The sequence below is a fragment of the Nipponia nippon genome, unplaced genomic scaffold (assembly GCF_047370975.1).
Source record: "Nipponia nippon isolate SJK-2023a ecotype South Korea unplaced genomic scaffold, ASM4737097v1 scaffold_9, whole genome shotgun sequence".
Classification (NCBI taxonomy): domain Eukaryota; kingdom Metazoa; phylum Chordata; class Aves; order Pelecaniformes; family Threskiornithidae; genus Nipponia; species Nipponia nippon.
Window position 1 is genome coordinate 25,324,149 of NW_028262413.1, and position 9,682 is coordinate 25,333,830.

Genomic DNA, 9,682 nt, shown 5'->3' on the forward strand with positions numbered 1-9,682 from the left:
TTAGGTTTACAGTTTAGGTTTAAGTTTAGGGTTAGGGGGTTAGCAGTCATGGTCATGACCCATGAGAGTCACCCGACCCATGGGTGTGTAAAGATGGTGACCCTGGGGTTCTCAGAATCGTGCAATACACAAGGACACAGAGGTCTGGATTTCTGAGAATTTCTTTAGTACAAATTGCTACAAAATTAATATTAGTAAAACAAATATTTATACACAGACACAAGTCACTTTAAAATTGCCATATAGATAGATAGATAGATAGATAGACAGATAGATAGATAGATATAATGACTAAAGCAAATATACATATATTACAAGTTAGTACTGAATTCCAACTAGTGAAGTAGTCATGTACTTAGGAACCTTTACCTGTGCACACGCCTATAAATATATTATGTGAGGTGTTGCGGGTACAACACTCACCAAACCACCCCCAGGAGTGGGGCTAATCGACGACGGAAAGTCTCACTTCAAAGATGACCCATGTCACAGAGTCTGGAGCCAGCCAGGCCTCCCTGGCAAGGGTCTGGGCTGTCCGGGAGACCTTGTGCAGAGAGGCTCATCTTGGGTATGTAGCAAATTACTTTTCATACCTTCTGGGTGTAGATACATAAGTGGGTGTCCTGGTTTCAGCTGGGATAGAGTTAACTTTCTTCTTAGTAGCTGGTAAAGTGCTGTGTTTTGGATTTAGTATGAGAATAACGTTGATAACACACTGATGTTTTAGTTGTTGCTAAGTAGTGCTTACACCAGTCAAGGACTTTTCAGCTTCCCATGCTCTGCGTGGCGCACAAGAAGCTGGGAGGGGGCACAGCCAGGACAGCTGACCCAGACTGGCCACAGGGCTATTCCATACTGTATGACGTCATGCTCAGTATATAACTGGGGCAAGTTGGCCGGGGGGGAAGGGATTGCTGCTCGGGAACAGGCTGGGCATCAGTCAGGGGGTGGTGAGCAATTGTGTCGTGTATCACTTGCTTTGTACATTATTATTGTATTATATTATTATTACTACTACTACTACTATCATTCTATTTCATTTTACTTCAATTATTAAACTGTTCTTATCTCAACCCAGGAATTGTCTGACTTTCACCCTTCCAATTCTCTCCCCCACCCCACTGGGGGGGGAGTGAGTGAGCGGCTGTGTGGTGTGTAGTTGCTGGCTGGGGTTAAACCACAACAGCGGGCGTAGGACATCAGTTCCCAGTGTAGTTGCTGCTGACTCCTGTTTTCCTGGAAGGTCAGGTCATTACCACAAGAAAAATAAACTCTTTGCTCAGCACCTATTGCAGTTTCTTTGTCCTGCCAACTGCTCCCAATCAAGGAGGTTTGGGCTGAGCCTATCAGGGATGTTTCCAGACTCTAGCTAAGCAGATTACCTTCTTTGCCAGTATGTTTACCCCTCCCCCACTTCAGGCCTGCATGCCTGAGAAACATCTCTGCACTGCTCCATATCTCACCAAAACCAGAGGTGAAGGAAGGCTGCTTTAGTGGCTTCCAAGAGACCCAGCTCACCTGGGCTGCTCTGCAGCCACCAGGCACCTTTGTTGTCAGGCAGGTCTCAGAGCCGCTCTGCAATTGGCTATCACCTCCCTGCAGGACACTCCAGGACACAGTATGCCTCCACTTGGTCACCCTGTGGACAAAGACTGGAAGGGAGGGACTGGGTTTGCTTTGCCCCTGTTCCCAGGGTGCTGTGAGAGACACCTGCCACCCCCAAATCAACTGTATGACATGGACACCACGTACAGCAGCAGATGTGGGTCAGAACAGCCGTGAGGAGTGGGCTTCTATTTTTGGCAAGATTGTTTCCTTCAGTCAGATCAGAAGTATCTCGCTGGTGGGATTTATGGTACTGCTACTTGTTTTGGTTCTTCTAGAGCATGTAGAAGATACAAAATCTGCTCTTGAGGTGCTATTTTATGTCCCGCTGACATTAGAAACCCTCTTTCTTTCCAGATCAGTACTGTTGCAAGCACTACTCACAGAGCATGTTTGGAGTCTATGTAGATGTTAGTGGTTTGATTTTGTCCTAAAACACATGCTCGAGCTAATGCTATTAATTCTGCAGCTTACGCTCCAGGGTGTCTGGGAAGAGCTTTTGCTTCCAGCACCATAAATTGCAGGGTGATGGTGTATCCTGTAACTCGTTGTCCCTTTCTGTAGTAGGATGATCCATCACAGAATAATGCCAAGTCCGGCTTATCAAGGGTTTGTTCCTTTACATTTGGCAATATTGTTGGTTTCGATTCCAGAGTTTCTAGGCAGTTGTGAAGAGATCCTTATTCCGGCTGCAATACTTCTGGCAGTAGCATTGCCGGATTTAACACGTCACGCTCTTCTAAGGTTAGTAGTATCAATTCATAATGATGGAGATGTTGACGGATAAATAAGGAATGTCCCCTCTGAGTTAATACAGCTTTCACTGCATGGAGCGCTGTTACCACTAGGAGGTGCCCTGGGACTATTATTTCTTGCTTTCTCAATCATCAAAGCTGATGCTGCAACAGCCCTAGTGCCTGAAATCATGCCTTGAATTACAGGGTCTATTTGTGCTGAATAATATGCTGCCGCTTACAGGTATTGGGCAGTTTTCTGGGCCAACACACCGCTGGCTATTCCTTTCTGTTCATGTAAATATAATAAAAAGGTTTGTTATAGTCTTGCAGGGCTAATGAGGGAGCTTCCATGACTGCTTGTTTTAGATCTTTAAATGCCTTTTGGGTTTCTGGAGTCCATACAGTTCAGTCTGCCTCTTCATCTTTCATTAATGTTATTAGGGAAATCCCCAAACCCAGGTATCTAATATCTATTAAATCCAACTGCACCTAGAAATGCTCTAATCTGTTTCTTTGTTTGAGGCAAAGATATCTCTTGTATTGTCTGTATTCATTCTGATGATATTATCCTTTCCCCAGGCCAAATTATCATCCCTAAGTAACTTACTTGTTGCTCGCACAGCTGCATTTTGGCAAGGGAGACTTTATGACCATTTTCTGCTAAAACAAATAATAATGCCTTAGTGTCTTGTAAACAAATGTTACAGTCTTTGCTTGCAATTAACAAATTATCTACATATTGTATTAACACAGTATCATTCAACAGTGTTATTGTCTGTAAGTCCTGTTTCAATATTCATGAAAAGAGTGTCCGAGAACCAGTGAATACCTGTGGCCATCATGTCCAGATATATTGTTGCCCTTGCCAGGTGAAAGGTGAAAGGAAAAAGGAATTGCGATTCTTCGTGAGCAGGTATACTAATAAACACAGCGCTTAAATCTAAAACTGTAAAGCCATTGGCATCAGAAGATATTTCATGAGTACTCAAATTGTATCTGGTACTACAGGGTGTGGGAGATCTACTATTCTATTTACTGCTTGCAGATCTTGTACAAACTGGTACACAGGTTTTCCACCAGAGTCTAGCTTTGGCTTTTTAACAGGTAATATAGGAGTGTTGCATGGGGATGTGCATCTGACTGAAATTCCAATTTTTTAGGTCATTAATTATATGTTCGGTTCTTTGTTCAGCCTCTCACGGAAGGGGGTATTGTTTTATTGGTGGCCAATAATAATATTTCACTGAAATTTTTACAGGTGTAGCTGATTTTAATAATCCAACCTCATTTCCAGGTGTAGCCCATACTTGCCTAGGGACGTCTTTCAATTCCTGGGGTACCGGTTGGAACTCCTCAGCTATCATTATCTGACCAGTTACTTCCAGCAGTTCCAGCACCATGCCCTTACTTGTAAACATAATTCCTGCCTGTATCTTTTTCAGTAAATCCCTTCCCAATAAATTAATTGCACTGGCTTCCATTATCACATACAGATGGTATAATAAGTGTGGACCTACTTCTGCTAATAAGGGGATTATTATCCCCAATGTCACCGGGTGCCCCTCAGTTCCCTGCACTTGTATTTTCTTTTGGCTTAATTCACCTAAGTGTCGCACCCATGTCTATTAGAAATTCTAAGTGTGATTGTTGACTTTTATCACAATTCAAGCACAATCTCCTACCACTAGTTTGCACACATGAGGGTTCCAAGCTCTCCCACCTCCTGTCATTGTTGAGAGTCATACTGAGGGAATTCTGGCTATTCCTCAGCATTTTCTCAGCTTGGTGGTTCCCAAACAGGGCGATTCCCAAATTCTCTGGTCATTTGTGGCCCACCTGGACATTCTGTCTTCCAGTGGCCTGGTTTCTTACAGTATACACAACAGTTTGGGTCCAATTGTCCTGTTGTCCTGTCCACCTCTCAAATTCATTCCTCTTTCTCTCATTACTGGAGTTCATCCCAGTGCTACTGCCAACATATTTACTCTCTCTCTCTTTCTTCTTCCCTTTTCTTTCTTTTCTTTTTCTGACCTGCTGTCATATACATATGCTGCCAGAGACAATACTTTTTGTAGATTCTGTCCCTGCCATCCTGGAACATGCTTTACAAAGTATTTATGAATGTCTGGGGCTGCCTGTTGAGTGAATACACTTATTAAAGTCCTCCTCAGTCATTCCTCTGTATCACAGTAGTGCTTGCCGCAAGTGATTCCAAAAGTCGCTCAGGTGTTCATCTGATCTTTGCCTCACCTGAACTCTTTCCTAGTTAACACTTGTTTGTCCTGCAGCCTTTTATTGGTGTGACCATGTTATGGCAAGCTGTTTCACATGCAGCTTGGTCATTTGCGTTGTTATAATTCCAATTAGGGTCTGCCCTTGGCCAAGGTTGCCTGTTTCCATCATGATTTGCTAATTCTCTATCTTTTCCCAATATCCAATCTCCATGTCCCAACTGAAATACTTGCTGCAACAGCACTTGAACATCCCTCCAACGGGGGTGATGTCCCTCTATTATTGTAGAGAAAAATCAGGCAGTCTTTTCCAGGTCCTCCTGTACCCAAGGCATCTGTTGTGCCATTGAGTCAAATCTCCTGGAGCCCATGGCTGGCAGACATATTGGAGAGGGTTGTTGCTGTCCTGCTGCCACAAGCGTTCCTGCAGCTGGATTAGCCACCACCGTCCCAATCATAGGAATTTGCAAAGCAGAAGCATGTTTTTTCAGGAGGAAGTGGTGGGTACAGCGTAGGAGTGTGAGAAGTAGCAGGAGCAGGTGCAGGGTGAAGCAGAGCTGGGGTAGAGTTTAGACTCAAGTCTTCCACCATTTGTTGTGTTAGCAGCTGTCTTTCTTACCTTAGCCAAATCCGTATCCCCCTGGTTGTTTGAAAGCCCAATTATCCCAGATAAACCAGTAGTCCATTTGCTGAGGTTTCCAGTTCTCCAAGCATTGACGCAGGGAAGTCGCTTGTTCATATCAAATGCACCTTCCAGGTGCCACTGCTTGGAGGGCGTCCCCTCCCAAGTTTCAGCTGGCCACTCATCCTGACAGAGAACTATATCTCAAGCTTTACTGAGTTCTGAAGTACTGTCAATTTTCTTCCAATTTTCCAGAATTTCCACTAGTGGCAAACCCCATTTTACCTTACTTATTGAATCCCCCATGACTTACGCTGCCTCTGGTTTCAGTACCATCCCAGTGAATACAGATCCTGCAAGGACAATCAGGTGAATTCACCCAGTGCTGACTGTGTCGTATGTGGTAGCCACACTCATCAGGTCGGAAACCTGCAGAGTCCCACCTGGGTCATCAAATTGTTAGAAAAATGGATTTGCTTGTATTTTTCTCCTCTTCTAATTTGTGCACACATACCAGAAGGAAGGCAGCAGAAGTATGCACTGGCTAAAACCCTGGGAGCCTGAGAAGGACCCCATGTTACACTCTTGATTCCTTATATACAATTTTAAGACGACTCACATATTCATTTTTAACATAACCTGTTGGCTTTGGCCATGATATCACTTCTTACCATTCACTTTTGAGTGTCTGTACATGTGAACCCCCTGTGCAAGTGTGCTTAATGCATACTTATTAGATGAGTTTGCATTATTTTGTTGCAACTTTGCTGCTTTCAGATGGTTTGATCTGGTTTCTTCTAACAGCAGACCCACTTGTACAGAGAAGGTCACTGTCGGTCAAGTTCTATTGTGCCTGTCTGCAAAGCCATCTTTACATTGTAGCTTTTTCTTATATAACATTAGCCAGAACTAACAGGGAGCAGCACGTTATATATGAGAATGGCATTAGTAACTAGCCCCACGCCCCTCCCCCCCCCCCCCCCCCGCTCCAGTTCTTTGGTGTAGTTCTATGGCCAACTGCAAAGAATCACTGCAGGGTGTCTGCTAATGTAGGCATCCCATCTCCGTCCCATTTAGGTCATGTTTTCAAGTCCCTGGTGCCATTTTGAGATCAGAAGACTTGTAAAACTGAGGCTGGGATTCTACTGCAGTCCACTGCTTGAACATAGTTGCAGATCGCTGACATTCCTGGTGACTTTTTCTCAAGACCTCCCTTTGATGACTACCTGGTTCTTCTCATCTGCAGCACACATGCATCGCAGACTCTTTTGTACCTCTAGGCAGATGGACCAACATGGCTCCCTCCTCAACACAAACAGTATCATAGAATCATAGAATGGTTTGGATTGCAAAGTACCTTCAGAGATCATCTAGTCCAACCCCCTGCCATGGGCAGGGACATCTTTCACTAGATCAGGTTGCACAAGGCCCCATCCAACCTGACCTTGAAGACTTCCAATGATAGAGCATCCCTAACTTCTCCAGAAACCTGTTCCAGGTGGGATCTCACTTGCTCATGTTAAACTTCATATACTTGGTGATTGCCCAGCTCTCTAATTTGTCCACATCTCTCTGCAGGGCCTCTCTGCCCTTGAGAGTGTCAACAGCTCCTCCCAATTTTGCACCATCGGCAATCTTAGATAGTAGTCCTTCAAGTCCTGCATCCAAGTCATTTATGAAGACATTAAAGAGCACTGGCCCTAAGATGGATCCCTGCGGAACCCCGCTAGGGACTGGTCACCAGCCCGATGTAACCCCATTTACTATAATCCTTTGAGTCCAACCCATCAGCCAATTGCTCACACATTACATTATGTTTATTCAGCTGTATGCTGGACATTTTATCCAGGAGGATACTGTGAGAGACAGTATTGAAAGCTTTACTGAAATCCAAAAAGTTTACATCGACTGGCTTCCCTTGGTCAACTAGGTGGGTAACCTTGTCATAGAAGGAAATTAAGTTTGTTAAGCAGGACTTTCCCCTTGTGAACCCGTGCTGCCTGGGGCCAATGACTGTGTTTTTCAATAACTCCCAGAATAATCTTCTCCATAATTTTGCCAGGCACAGAGGTGAGACTGACAGGCCTATAGTTACTGGGGTCATCCCTGTTGCCCTTCTTGAAGACTGGGACAATGTTTGCCAGCTTCCAGTCAACTGGGACCTCTCCAGATTCTCAAGAGCATTGAAAAATCATTGAGAGAGGTCTCACTATGACATCATCCAGCTCTTTAAGTGCTCTCGGATGAATCCCATTGGGACCCTTTGACTTATAGGGATCCAGCTGGAGCAGCAATTCCTGCACAAGTTCGGGGTTGGTTGGGAGTTTGTCATTCTCATATTCATGTTTCTCTAGCCCAGTATGTTCTGTTTATGGTTTCCTCCATTTCTTATTGCTCCTTTTTGCATTGAAAAGTCTTTGACCAGACACCCTTAGAGAAGCAGACACTCTTGTTTCACATATCCTTACCTAAATCATCAGTGTCCCACACCCACTAAGTTCATCACAGGCTGTTTTGAAAAGAGAGGGAGAAGAGACATCCCCAGAAAGCTCCTAACATAAAGAAAGTCATGTTTCTGGCCCACTTGTACAAGATAGTACTTCTCTGATAAAATTGTACTAGTGTTTGACTCTTCAAAGGCTTTGGCAGATGCCAGGCCAAGGCTGAAACAGTCCCTATAAAAATGTAACTTAGTCTGTAGAAAGGTAGCAGTAGTTACTTGGCAGGGTGAATAACCTATGAGGGCAAGGGATAAGTGCATGGGACAGTGTTTACCACCCTAGGGTACAAAGGCACAAAGCAGCCATAACGACAGCAAAGGATGCAACACCACCAAGCTGCTTGTATAAAGGCTCAGGTGAGGTTTGAACTCAAAAACTTCTAGTTTACAAGACCAGTGCTCTAACCACTGAGCTACAAGGCCCATACTGTAGCAGTTTTCACAGAAAAGTACAATTTTTGTCCATTCCTTTCTTTTTTGATCTACCCAGAGCTTCCACTGAGCCTTCAAGGAGAATACCTTCCCCTTCTCCTCTGTGACTGTAGGAAGACTGTGGGAGAAGAGAGTTCCCAGAACAAGAGCACTACAGTGGTGGGTCCTGTGCACAGGGAATGCAGGCACAATTCCCTCCATCACTGCAGGAAATGCTGACTTCCAAGGGGTCCCAAGCTGAAACCAGACATCTGGTGCAGAGAGGGAAGGGACCAGTGGCTGGAAGGGAAGGGACCATCTGAGGAGGGTCTGCCAGCAGGGAGGCTCCAGGTTACAGTCCCAGACACTGGGACACACTGCCACACTCATCAGGGAATGTGCTCTAGATCACATTTTTCTGTCTCTTCTCCCCAGACCTCAAGTATTTTCAGCCCAATAAACCTTTCCAGCTCTTCCATGAGTAGAAGAGGCTCTCTCCTCCTTTCCAGAAGGTTGGGCCATCAGTAATACAGCAACAATCCTGACACTGGGAATGGCACCCCAGGAATTGGCAGCACTGAATTTCCCTGTCACTTCTGTGTGCCTGCCCAGGTCTACCTCCTTCCTCTGGTGCTCTGACTACTTCCCAGTCCTGATGTCTTGAAAAAAGATTCCCCTCGGGGTCAGAAACTTCCCTGAAATCATCATAGCCATCTGCTGAGTCACAACTCAGCAAGTTGGAAGCTGGAAAAGCTGATTGACTAATAGGGGTTGAGAACAAGATATGCAGTCATCCCCCATTGTAACAAAAGTACATATACATTCCTCTCTAAATCTGTACAGTTAATGATATGATGAGCTCCATTTCTGCTGCTTTGTTTTCACCCATTTCTATCCAACCCATGGCACCCAAGCAGCAGGGGTAAATTCAGCCTTTTATCACACACAAGGGATATCTCAGAAATGAAAATAGAAAAGTGGGCAGAGAAAATGAAAGCTACAAGAAGCTGGGGAAAATTGACAGAAAATATATGCCTTATGGGGAAAATATCAAAAGCTCACTTTTGGAGGGGTAACTTGAAAGACTGGATTTGTGGTTAGGTGTACTGAAGACAGAATTGTGGAAGAACTGATTCATACTTTTAGGAGCTCAGCACAGAGAGTAGGCAGGAAGACCATGGAGGAGATTTCAAAATCATCTTATTAGGATGACAAGACAACATTCTATATTCTCTTTGTAGCTTTCCAGGTGTTCTGAGTTTTTTTTAGTTCAAAAGCTAGGAGTGCAGTTTTAACACAACTGTTTCCCAGGTTGAAATCCTACTGTAAGCAGAGGGACTGCCATGATATTGTTGTCTGAAAAGCGAATTCTTTGCCTGGTGTGCAATAGGCCAATAATCACACACTTAGGAGAGACATTGCTTATTTATTTATTTCATGTCTGTGCAGAGGTGGGTGCTAGGTGGTAACTCCACAAAGCTAGCACACTGTACCGACCGCATACAGTCTTTTTATACAATGCAGAAGGCAGCATCAGCAATTAGTCAGGTTTAGATATAACTTCTGCTTATACAAT